Source organism: Schistocerca gregaria, chromosome 9 (genome assembly GCF_023897955.1).
Source record: "Schistocerca gregaria isolate iqSchGreg1 chromosome 9, iqSchGreg1.2, whole genome shotgun sequence".
Classification (NCBI taxonomy): domain Eukaryota; kingdom Metazoa; phylum Arthropoda; class Insecta; order Orthoptera; family Acrididae; genus Schistocerca; species Schistocerca gregaria.
This window is the reverse complement of record NC_064928.1, coordinates 57042751-57052935: the sequence shown is the minus strand read 5'-3', so window position 1 is coordinate 57052935 and position 10185 is coordinate 57042751. Positions and strand designations below refer to the sequence as shown.

Here is a 10185-nt window from a genome sequence, read left to right as displayed (position 1 = left end):
AAACCATCGTCACAGACTGATATGATGTGTACTGACATAAGGAGAGCAAGATGTAAGTGTGGGGACCGGCTGTTATCGAGGTGTCATCGAGTGCAGATCTGTCTAAGGTATCAAGGCTTAACGTCATTGAAGTCTAGAGAGTGGACAACACGTTCGTCATACTCAGAGCGATGTCCGAACTCTATTTTCGACGTTATGCGTGCCACTTTCATTGTGGCCAACTACGATTCGATACAGAATGCACGAAACCTGAAAGACACCCTCACTGATACATAGAGAGTAGGATTTGTCTGCGGAATAATAGGAGTGCAAGGGTCTGTGACGTTGATATGGCTGTATGTAGCACTATTAGTCACCGGGGGGTGGGCGTAGCTCAGGTGGTAGAGCGCTCGGCTGGCGTGCGAGAGGTACTGGGATCGATACCCAGCGCCTCCAGAATTTTTAACACACCTACATTCGCACCTTGCCATGCAAGTGGAATAATTCACAACTAGCAGAGGTGTCTAGGCAGATACAAGCGAACGATTAGCATCCACAATTGGCAAGCGTGCTTTTATTCGTGCGCAGGAAGCACCCTCCTCCCACACCTACACTTAATTTAGAAACAGTACAAGTGTTCCCATAATATTCTCAAGCCTACGTCGGAAAGATATGCCTTTTGCCGAGTTCACGTAAATCCCACTGCACGTTCCCATTCTTTGCGTGCAGTCGGCTGCTACTGCTGTTGCTGGTTGTGACTGCTGATAACAGATGCCGTAGCAATCAATTCATGGAGTGAATTGTATGTTTTGAGATAGTCTGTCTCTGACAAGCAAGCGCAGGTGATATAGGTGCGAACACAGGAAGCTTGCAGCCCCTCGCTGCCTGCAGACACAGAGCAGCCACACTGAGAGAGCGGCCTAAGCCGTAGGCGAAATGTGCTCATTCGCTTTGGTGCGACGTGGAACTATAAATAAGGCTGCCACTAGCGTGAGCGTCGTGTAAAGTCGGAAAAGTCGGCTGCATGGGTGATTGCCAAGTTTGGGGAGCGTTTCGGAGTATGATCAGTGCAATGGAGACGCGGAAACTTGTTGTGGCCCAGTGTTTTGCAGTTGGACGACAAGAGTGGTACACAGTAGCAAAGAGCGAGGCACTGAGATGGCATGAACAATGGAGTGCACAATGGGGCTCGAGATGTGCTTGTTATCTCAGGTGCTGTGTGATTGTCGACAAGGAGTGAAATGGACCAATTTGTGACCGCCCTTTCAATTTAAGACGTTAAAAACAGACGGAATTTGCATTCGTAATACCAGAGCATCGAAACTACTTGGAACTCTTGTGTATATGAACGTGTCCGCGCCTTTGTACTCTGGTACCTTCGCCGCTACAAACCAACCAACCATCGTGTCCGTGCACATCAGAGTCGCAAAGAATGGAGAATAGGCAGGCTTTGTCGTGTGTGCAGCCGTAGCTCAGTTGGCAGATCGTTCACTTAGTGTGTGAAAGGTCTCGGGTTCAAGCCCCGGCGCCTACATGTTTTGTGGTCAGTGCATGGTAAGTGCTGGTCGCGGCGAACCTAAAGGCACGCAAGAAGTTGCAAAACCAGCGTCACAGACTGATATGATGTGTACTGACATAAGGAGAGCAAGATGTAAGTGTGGGGACCGGCTGTTATCGAGGTGTCATCGAGTGCAGATCTGTCTAAGGTATCAAGGCTTAACGTCATTGAAGTCTAGAGAGTGGACAACACGTTCGTCATACTCAGAGCGATGTCCGAACTCTATTTTGGACGTTGTGCGTGCCACTTTCATTGTAGCCAACTACGATTCGATACAGAATGCACGAAACCTGAAAGACACCCTCACTGATACATAGAGAGTAGGATTTGTCTGCGGAATAATGGGAGTGCAAGGGTCTGTGACGTTGATATGGCTGTATGTAGCACTATTAGTCACCGGGGGGGGGGGGGGGGGGGGGGGGGGCGTAGCTCAGGTGGTAGAGCGCTCGGTTGGCGTGCGAGAGGTACTGGGATCGATACCCAGCGCCTCCAGAATTTTTAACACACCTACATTCGCACCTTGCCATGCAAGTGGAATAATTCACAACTAGCAGAGGTGTCTAGGCAGATACAAGCGAACGATTAGCATCCACAATTGGCAAGCGTGCTTTTATTCGTGCGCAGGAAGCACCCTCCTCCCACACCTACACTTAATTTAGAAACAGTACAAGTGTTCCCATAATATTCTCAATCCTACGTCGGAAAGATATGCCTTTTGCCGAGTTCACGTAAATCCCACTGCACGTTCCCATTCTTTGCGTGCAGTCGGCTGCTACTGCTGTTGCTGGTTGTGACTGCTGATAACAGATGCCGTAGCAATCAATTCATGGAGTGAATTGTATGTTTTGAGATAGTCTGTCTCTGACAAGCAAGCGCAGGTGATATAGGTGCGAACACAGGAAGCTTGCAGCCCCTCGCTGCCTGCAGACACAGAGCAGCCACACTGAGAGAGCGGCCTAAGCCGTAGGCGAAATGTGCTCATTCGCTTTGGTGCGACGTGGAACTATAAATAAGGCTGCCACTAGCGTGAGCGTTGCGTGAGTGTCGTGTAAAGTCGGAAAAGTCGGCTGCATGGGTGATTGCCAAGTTTGGGGAGCGTTTCGGAGTATGATCAGTGCAATGGAGACGCGGAAACTTGTTGTGGCCCAGTGTTTTGCAGTTGGACGACAAGAGTGGTACACAGTAGCAAAGAGCGAGGCACTGAGATGGCATGAACAATGGAGTGCACAATGGGGCTCGAGATGTGCTTGTTATCTCAGGTGCTGTGTGATTGTCGACAAGGAGTGAAATGGACCAATTTGTGACCGCCCTTTCAATTTAAGACGTTAAAAACAGACGGAATTTGCATTCGTAATACCAGAGCATCGAAACTACTTGGAACTCTTGTGTATATGAACGTGTCCGCGCCTTTGTACTCTGGTACCTTCGCCGCTACAAACCAACCAACCATCGTGTCCGTGCACATCAGAGTCGCAAAGAATGGAGAATATTCAGGCTTTGTCGTGTGTGCAGCCGTAGCTCAGTTGGCAGATCGTTCGCTTAGTGTGTGAAAGGTCTCGGGTTCAAGCCCCGGCGCCTACATGTTTTGTGGTCAGTGCATGGTAAGTGCTGGTCGCGGCGAACCTAAAGGCACGCAAGAAGTTGCAAAACCAGCGTCACAGACTGATATGATGTGTACTGACATAAGGAGAGCAAGATGTAAGTGTGGGGACCGGCTGTTATCGAGGTGTCATCGAGTGCAGATCTGTCTAAGGTATCAAGGCTTAACGTCATTGAAGTCTAGAGAGTGGACAACACGTTCGTCATACTCAGAGCGATGTCCGAACTCTATTTTCGACGTTATGCGTGCCACTTTCATTGTGGCCAACTACGATTCGATACAGAATGCACGAAACCTGAAAGACACCCTCACTGATACATAGAGAGTAGGATTTGTCTGCGGAATAATAGGAGTGCAAGGGTCTGTGACGTTGATATGGCTGTATGTAGCACTATTAGTCACCGGGGGGTGGGCGTAGCTCAGGTGGTAGAGCGCTCGGCTGGCGTGCGAGAGGTACTGGGATCGATACCCAGCGCCTCCAGAATTTTTAACACACCTACATTCGCACCTTGCCATGCAAGTGGAATAATTCACAACTAGCAGAGGTGTCTAGGCAGATACAAGCGAACGATTAGCATCCACAATTGGCAAGCGTGCTTTTATTCGTGCGCAGGAAGCACCCTCCTCCCACACCTACACTTAATTTAGAAACAGTACAAGTGTTCCCATAATATTCTCAAGCCTACGTCGGAAAGATATGCCTTTTGCCGAGTTCACGTAAATCCCACTGCACGTTCCCATTCTTTGCGTGCAGTCGGCTGCTACTGCTGTTGCTGGTTGTGACTGCTGATAACAGATGCCGTAGCAATCAATTCATGGAGTGAATTGTATGTTTTGAGATAGTCTGTCTCTGACAAGCAAGCGCAGGTGATATAGGTGCGAACACAGGAAGCTTGCAGCCCCTCGCTGCCTGCAGACACAGAGCAGCCACACTGAGAGAGCGGCCTAAGCCGTAGGCGAAATGTGCTCATTCGCTTTGGTGCGACGTGGAACTATAAATAAGGCTGCCACTAGCGTGAGCGTCGTGTAAAGTCGGAAAAGTCGGCTGCATGGGTGATTGCCAAGTTTGGGGAGCGTTTCGGAGTATGATCAGTGCAATGGAGACGCGGAAACTTGTTGTGGCCCAGTGTTTTGCAGTTGGACGACAAGAGTGGTACACAGTAGCAAAGAGCGAGGCACTGAGATGGCATGAACAATGGAGTGCACAATGGGGCTCGAGATGTGCTTGTTATCTCAGGTGCTGTGTGATTGTCGACAAGGAGTGAAATGGACCAATTTGTGACCGCCCTTTCAATTTAAGACGTTAAAAACAGACGGAATTTGCATTCGTAATACCAGAGCATCGAAACTACTTGGAACTCTTGTGTATATGAACGTGTCCGCGCCTTTGTACTCTGGTACCTTCGCCGCTACAAACCAACCAACCATCGTGTCCGTGCACATCAGAGTCGCAAAGAATGGAGAATAGGCAGGCTTTGTCGTGTGTGCAGCCGTAGCTCAGTTGGCAGATCGTTCACTTAGTGTGTGAAAGGTCTCGGGTTCAAGCCCCGGCGCCTACATGTTTTGTGGTCAGTGCATGGTAAGTGCTGGTCGCGGCGAACCTAAAGGCACGCAAGAAGTTGCAAAACCAGCGTCACAGACTGATATGATGTGTACTGACATAAGGAGAGCAAGATGTAAGTGTGGGGACCGGCTGTTATCGAGGTGTCATCGAGTGCAGATCTGTCTAAGGTATCAAGGCTTAACGTCATTGAAGTCTAGAGAGTGGACAACACGTTCGTCATACTCAGAGCGATGTCCGAACTCTATTTTGGACGTTGTGCGTGCCACTTTCATTGTAGCCAACTACGATTCGATACAGAATGCACGAAACCTGAAAGACACCCTCACTGATACATAGAGAGTAGGATTTGTCTGCGGAATAATGGGAGTGCAAGGGTCTGTGACGTTGATATGGCTGTATGTAGCACTATTAGTCACCGGGGGGGGGGGGGGGGGTGGGCGTAGCTCAGGTGGTAGAGCGCTCGGTTGGCGTGCGAGAGGTACTGGGATCGATACCCAGCGCCTCCAGAATTTTTAACACACCTACATTCGCACCTTGCCATGCAAGTGGAATAATTCACAACTAGCAGAGGTGTCTAGGCAGATACAAGCGAACGATTAGCATCCACAATTGGCAAGCGTGCTTTTATTCGTGCGCAGGAAGCACCCTCCTCCCACACCTACACTTAATTTAGAAACAGTACAAGTGTTCCCATAATATTCTCAAGCCTACGTCGGAAAGATATGCCTTTTGCCGAGTTCACGTAAATCCCACTGCACGTTCCCATTCTTTGCGTGCAGTCGGCTGCTACTGCTGTTGCTGGTTGTGACTGCTGATAACAGATGCCGTAGCAATCAATTCATGGAGTGAATTGTATGTTTTGAGATAGTCTGTCTCTGACAAGCAAGCGCAGGTGATATAGGTGCGAACACAGGAAGCTTGCAGCCCCTCGCTGCCTGCAGACACAGAGCAGCCACACTGAGAGAGCGGCCTAAGCCGTAGGCGAAATGTGCTCATTCGCTTTGGTGCGACGTGGAACTATAAATAAGGCTGCCACTAGCGTGAGCGTCGTGTAAAGTCGGAAAAGTCGGCTGCATGGGTGATTGCCAAGTTTGGGGAGCGTTTCGGAGTATGATCAGTGCAATGGAGACGCGGAAACTTGTTGTGGCCCAGTGTTTTGCAGTTGGACGACAAGAGTGGTACACAGTAGCAAAGAGCGAGGCACTGAGATGGCATGAACAATGGAGTGCACAATGGGGCTCGAGATGTGCTTGTTATCTCAGGTGCTGTGTGATTGTCGACAAGGAGTGAAATGGACCAATTTGTGACCGCCCTTTCAATTTAAGACGTTAAAAACAGACGGAATTTGCATTCGTAATACCAGAGCATCGAAACTACTTGGAACTCTTGTGTATATGAACGTGTCCGCGCCTTTGTACTCTGGTACCTTCGCCGCTACAAACCAACCAACCATCGTGTCCGTGCACATCAGAGTCGCAAAGAATGGAGAATATTCAGGCTTTGTCGTTTGTGCAGCCGTAGCTCAGTTGGCAGATCGTTCGCTTAGTGTGTGAAAGGTCTCGGGTTCAAGCCCCGGCGCCTACATGTTTTGTGGTCAGTGCATGGTAAGTGCTGGTCGCGGCGAACCTAAAGGCACGCAAGAAGTTGCAAAACCAGCGTCACAGACTGATATGATGTGTACTGACATAAGGAGAGCAAGATGTAAGTGTGGGGACCGGCTGTTATCGAGGTGTCATCGAGTGCAGATCTGTCTAAGGTATCAAGGCTTAACGTCATTGAAGTCTAGAGAGTGGACAACACGTTCGTCATACTCAGAGCGATGTCCGAACTCTATTTTCGACGTTATGCGTGCCACTTTCATTGTGGCCAACTACGATTCGATACAGAATGCACGAAACCTGAAAGACACCCTCACTGATACATAGAGAGTAGGATTTGTCTGCGGAATAATAGGAGTGCAAGGGTCTGTGACGTTGATATGGCTGTATGTAGCACTATTAGTCACCGGGGGGTGGGCGTAGCTCAGGTGGTAGAGCGCTCGGTTGGCGTGCGAGAGGTACTGGGATCGATACCCAGCGCCTCCAGAATTTTTAACACACCTACATTCGCACCTTGCCATGCAAGTGGAATAATTCACAACTAGCAGAGGTGTCTAGGCAGATACAAGCGAACGATTAGCATCCACAATTGGCAAGCGTGCTTTTATTCGTGCGCAGGAAGCACCCTCCTCCCACACCTACACTTAATTTAGAAACAGTACAAGTGTTCCCATAATATTCTCAATCCTACGTCGGAAAGATATGCCTTTTGCCGAGTTCACGTAAATCCCACTGCACGTTCCCATTCTTTGCGTGCAGTCGGCTGCTACTGCTGTTGCTGGTTGTGACTGCTGATAACAGATGCCGTAGCAATCAATTCATGGAGTGAATTGTATGTTTTGAGATAGTCTGTCTCTGACAAGCAAGCGCAGGTGATATAGGTGCGAACACAGGAAGCTTGCAGCCCCTCGCTGCCTGCAGACACAGAGCAGCCACACTGAGAGAGCGGCCTAAGCCGTAGGCGAAATGTGCTCATTCGCTTTGGTGCGACGTGGAACTATAAATAAGGCTGCCACTAGCGTGAGCGTTGCGTGAGTGTCGTGTAAAGTCGGAAAAGTCGGCTGCATGGGTGATTGCCAAGTTTGGGGAGCGTTTCGGAGTATGATCAGTGCAATGGAGACGCGGAAACTTGTTGTGGCCCAGTGTTTTGCAGTTGGACGACAAGAGTGGTACACAGTAGCAAAGAGCGAGGCACTGAGATGGCATGAACAATGGAGTGCACAATGGGGCTCGAGATGTGCTTGTTATCTCAGGTGCTGTGTGATTGTCGACAAGGAGTGAAATGGACCAATTTGTGACCGCCCTTTCAATTTAAGACGTTAAAAACAGACGGAATTTGCATTCGTAATACCAGAGCATCGAAACTACTTGGAACTCTTGTGTATATGAACGTGTCCGCGCCTTTGTACTCTGGTACCTTCGCCGCTACAAACCAACCAACCATCGTGTCCGTGCACATCAGAGTCGCAAAGAATGGAGAATATTCAGGCTTTGTCGTGTGTGCAGCCGTAGCTCAGTTGGCAGATCGTTCGCTTAGTGTGTGAAAGGTCTCGGGTTCAAGCCCCGGCGCCTACATGTTTTGTGGTCAGTGCATGGTAAGTGCTGGTCGCGGCGAACCTAAAGGCACGCAAGAAGTTGCAAAACCAGCGTCACAGACTGATATGATGTGTACTGACATAAGGAGAGCAAGATGTAAGTGTGGGGACCGGCTGTTATCGAGGTGTCATCGAGTGCAGATCTGTCTAAGGTATCAAGGCTTAACGTCATTGAAGTCTAGAGAGTGGACAACACGTTCGTCATACTCAGAGCGATGTCCGAACTCTATTTTCGACGTTATGCGTGCCACTTTCATTGTGGCCAACTACGATTCGATACAGAATGCACGAAACCTGAAAGACACCCTCACTGATACATAGAGAGTAGGATTTGTCTGCGGAATAATAGGAGTGCAAGGGTCTGTGACGTTGATATGGCTGTATGTAGCACTATTAGTCACCGGGGGGTGGGCGTAGCTCAGGTGGTAGAGCGCTCGGCTGGCGTGCGAGAGGTACTGGGATCGATACCCAGCGCCTCCAGAATTTTTAACACACCTACATTCGCACCTTGCCATGCAAGTGGAATAATTCACAACTAGCAGAGGTGTCTAGGCAGATACAAGCGAACGATTAGCATCCACAATTGGCAAGCGTGCTTTTATTCGTGCGCAGGAAGCACCCTCCTCCCACACCTACACTTAATTTAGAAACAGTACAAGTGTTCCCATAATATTCTCAAGCCTACGTCGGAAAGATATGCCTTTTGCCGAGTTCACGTAAATCCCACTGCACGTTCCCATTCTTTGCGTGCAGTCGGCTGCTACTGCTGTTGCTGGTTGTGACTGCTGATAACAGATGCCGTAGCAATCAATTCATGGAGTGAATTGTATGTTTTGAGATAGTCTGTCTCTGACAAGCAAGCGCAGGTGATATAGGTGCGAACACAGGAAGCTTGCAGCCCCTCGCTGCCTGCAGACACAGAGCAGCCACACTGAGAGAGCGGCCTAAGCCGTAGGCGAAATGTGTTCATTCGCTTTGGTGCGACGTGGAACTATAAATAAGGCTGCCACTAGCGTGAGCGTCGTGTAAAGTCGGAAAAGTCGGCTGCATGGGTGATTGCCAAGTTTGGGGAGCGTTTCGGAGTATGATCAGTGCAATGGAGACGCGGAAACTTGTTGTGGCCCAGTGTTTTGCAGTTGGACGACAAGAGTGGTACACAGTAGCAAAGAGCGAGGCACTGAGATGGCATGAACAATGGAGTGCACAATGGGGCTCGAGATGTGCTTGTTATCTCAGGAGCTGTGTGATTGTCGACAAGGAGTGAAATGGACCAATTTGTGACCGCCCTTTCAATTTAAGACGTTAAAAACAGACGGAATTTGCATTCGTAATACCAGAGCATCGAAACTACTTGGAACTCTTGTGTATATGAACGTGTCCGCGCCTTTGTACTCTGGTACCTTCTCCGCTACAAACCAACCAACCATCGTGTCCGTGCACATCAGAGTCGCAAAGAATGGAGAATAGGCAGGCTTTGTCGTGTGTGCAGCCGTAGCTCAGTTGGCAGATCGTTCGCTTAGTGTGTGAAAGGTCTCGGGTTCAAGCCCCGGCGCCTACATGTTTTGTGGTCAGTGCATGGTAAGTGCTGGTCGCGGCGAACCTAAAGGCACGCAAGAAGTTGCAAAACCAGCGTCACAGACTGATATGATGTGTACTGACATAAGGAGAGCAAGATGTAAGTGTGGGGACCGGCTGTTATCGAGGTGTCATCGAGTGCAGCTCTGTCTAAGGTATCAAGGCTTAACGTCATTGAAGTCTAGAGAGTGGACAACACGTTCGTCATACTCAGAGCGATGTCCGAACTCTATTTTCGACGTTATGCGTGCCACTTTCATTGTAGCCAACTACGATTCGATACAGAATGCACGAAACCTGAAAGACACCCTCACTGATACATAGAGAGTAGGATTTGTCTGCGGAATAATGGGAGTGCAAGGGTCTGTGACGTTGATATGGCTGTATGTAGCACTATTAGTCACCGGGGTGGGCGTAGCTCGGGTGGTAGAGCGCTCGGTTGGCGTGCGAGAGGTACTGGGATCGATACCCAGCGCCTCCAGAATTTTTAACACACCTACATTCGCACCTTGCCATGCAAGTGGAATAATTCACAACTAGCAGAGGTGTCTAGGCAGATACAAGCGAACGATTAGCATCCACAATTGGCAAGCGTGCTTTTATTCGTGCGCAGGAAGCACCCTCCTCCCACACCTACACTTAATTTAGAAACAGTACAAGTGTTCCCATAATATTCTCAAGCCTACGTCGGAAAGATATGCCTTTTGCCGAGTTCA

General features: G+C 49.3%; 1 non-coding gene across 1 annotated transcript; it reads left to right on the top strand.

The window, feature by feature from the left end:
- The first annotated feature begins 1956 nt into the window (after positions 1-1956).
- On the top strand, positions 1957-2029 carry Trnaa-ggc (transfer RNA alanine (anticodon GGC)). Its single transcript has one exon. It is a non-coding gene; the product is annotated as a tRNA-Ala (tRNA).
- The last annotated feature ends 8156 nt before the right edge of the window (positions 2030-10185 follow it).